The 2,758-nt window shown below is 57.3% G+C and overlaps 1 long non-coding RNA gene across 1 annotated transcript; it reads left to right on the top strand.

Annotated features, from left to right (window-relative positions):
- The first annotated feature begins 722 nt into the window (after positions 1–722).
- Positions 723–1,102, top strand: LOC111948026. Its single transcript, XR_002874014.1, has 2 exons — positions 723–767; positions 855–1,102. It is a non-coding gene; the product is annotated as an uncharacterized LOC111948026 (long non-coding RNA).
- Positions 1,103–2,758: the final 1,656 nt, after the last annotated feature.

Here is a 2,758-nt window from a genome sequence, read left to right as displayed (position 1 = left end):
GTTTCCGTCACAGGAACTGGACTTGGCGGTGCCTTCCGTACAACATCACATCCAGCGGTGCCAACGCATCTGGGCACAGGCTAAGGCTGCTCTCCTCCGCACCAAGGAGAGCAACTGCCGCATCGCCAACCGTCACAGGGTGGTGGGACCCGAGTACCAACCTGGCCAAAGGGTCTGGCTCTCCACACGTAATATCCCCATCCAAGCCACCTCCAAGAAACTGGCTCCACGATTCATCGGACCTTACGTCATAGAGAAACTCATCAACCCCACCTGCGTCCGACTCCGTCTTCCCAAGGCTCTGAAGGTTCACCCGTCATTTCATGTTTCCCAGATCAAGCCAGTTCTGGACAGTCCTCTGTGCCCGCCGTCCGCTTCCCCGCCACCCGCCCGGCTCATCGACGGTGCTCCGGCTTACGACGTCAATCGGATCCTGGATGTCCGCCGTCGGGGTCGCGGATTCCAGTTCCTGGTCGACTGGGTGGGTTACGGGCCGGAGGAGCGCTCCTGGATTTCCCGCTCTCTCATTTTGGACCCCTCGCTCATTGAGGATTTCTACCGGGCCCACCCGGATCGCCGCCCTTGACCGCCTGGAGGCGGTCGTTGAGGGGGGGGTACTGTCATGGTGCCTCTGTCAGACTCCTCCCCCCTCTCCTCTCCGCTTGGTTCCTGATTATCCCCAGCTGCTTCCACTCACCTCATCGACACACCTGCCTTCTTAAGGAGCTCCAGGATCTTCATTCAACGCCAGTCCGTTGCCCCTGATGGTGCATATTTGGCCTCACGTCAAGTTCATGCTTTGTTGCCTTGCCTTAAGCCAAGTAGTTAACATATGCTGTCTTACCTGTCTCCAGGAAACCTCAGCCACGAGTGGTCACCCACAGCAGCCGTAATCCGGACTCCTCTACTGGTCTGTTCCCTCCATCCTCACCACGAGCCTCTGCCGAACCAGCTGCCTCACGAAACGGACCCACGCTGCCGACTCCAGACCCGAACGAGCAGTTCCACCAGTGACGCCACGAGCCGCAGTTACATTCTCGGACCTCCAGTAACAGTTACCTACCTGTCTGGCCATCATATTAAATCTACCTTCTCGCCAAGACATCTCTGTCCTGTGTCTCATTCCGGGTTTCAGCATCTGGGTCTCAGTCGTTCTATAGTCATGACAGCCTAAACTGTGCAACAACGTCTATCAATACAATGTACATCAAACTTAAAAGTCCCAGCAGGCACGACTCAAAATATTCATTGTTGGGTGGGTTTATTGTATTTTATTATTATACTTTTATTTTATTTTTTTTTGTTTAATATATATATATATATATATATATATATATATATATATATATATATATATATATATACATAATTTATTTATTTATTATTATTATTATTTCATTTTTTTTTTTTATTAGGGGGGGGGGGCCCTGGGGGGGGCGGTGTGCTAGTCCTTAGGGAGGTCAGGGCATGAATGGTGGGGCTGGACCTCCTGCCCCACCGTTTTGGCACCGGGCCCCTTCCTTGCTGGCTGTCTCTCAGCGCTACGAGGCTCTGGCCTCCACCTGCTGCTGGCTTGCCGCCTCCTGGCTGCCTGGCCGCCCTGGGAGGGGGGCGCCTACCAAGGCCGGCTGGGGGGCCGGTCGATCGGGGGAGCCTTCTTCCCCCGGTTGTGCCCATCCGCTTGCTCCTCCCCGCTCTCACCCAAACAAATGTTGCACACAGTCACATAGGGCTTCGAGAACTGGATGGGTGGGGTATGCTGGCGGGGCTCACTGGGGGTGTCTCTCTCTGGGGTCACGTCGGCGCCCGCCCTCCATCCCGGTTTTACTTGCATATTAGACACCCTGATTCATCTAGGGCCTTGTGGAGAGTGTCTGGTGGAGGGGGGCACGGTGAAACATCCGTGCTCAACTTTTACTGGTCCCCCCCACAATTTTAACTTCCACTTTAGACACACACACTGCATGTTAGCAGCACACACACAGCAAATACACACCACACACAGAGGGACCCCGGAGTGGGGGGGCTCTGTGGTTTGGCAGCGGTGGGGCCCCCCACACTGGAGACCTCCTATTTTACCTGCAGCACACACACAGCACACCCACACCTCCATACATAGGTGGGGTCGGGGAGGGGCGGCCGGTCTTCACCCGCCTGGTCTTCTCAGGGCGGCCGGGCTTGTGGGTATCCTGTCGGCTGCGGTAATTGGTTGGGCATGCGGCGCTGGGGGGTCGGTCGGCCGGAGGGGGTTACTGCGTGGCGGCGGGGGTGGGGGTAACCAGAAGATTGTGAGTATTTGTTATTTGTGCGAGAGTGCATGGGTAGGACGGACCTGGGGGCTGGCTCGCTGGGATCCTCTGGGGCTCTCCCTCCCCATCACAGAGGGGGGGGATTAAGGGGGAGGAGGGTTGTAGTGGGTAGGGTTATGGGGGTGGCTGTGGGTGCGCGGCGATCTCTGGGATGCTCGGGTCGGGTGCCGAGGCTGGCTCGCGGAGACGGGGCGCCGGTTGGGTGGTTGATGGCCCATGGGTTCTCGGGGCCCTGGCATCGTCCCTGGCCCTTGTCTCGGTGTCCGGATCCCGGTGGCCCCCATGGCTGCCGCCTGGTACGGCTAAGGGCTCCTGTCCTGTGGGCTCCTCCCCTCTCCTGGTCTGGCTGGTCTGGCTGGGTAGGATCTGGTTCCCCTTATGAACACACGGTTCACTTCGGCAGCATGCATGTATCTCCACCCCCACGTGCAAGTGCACACTGCTCCCTA

The sequence above is a fragment of the Oryzias latipes genome, chromosome 10 (genome assembly GCF_002234675.1).
Source record: "Oryzias latipes chromosome 10, ASM223467v1".
In the NCBI taxonomy this organism is placed as follows: Eukaryota; Metazoa; Chordata; class Actinopteri; order Beloniformes; family Adrianichthyidae; genus Oryzias; species Oryzias latipes.
Note: the sequence above shows the minus strand (reverse complement) of the source record. Positions and strands in the feature narration are given on the sequence as shown.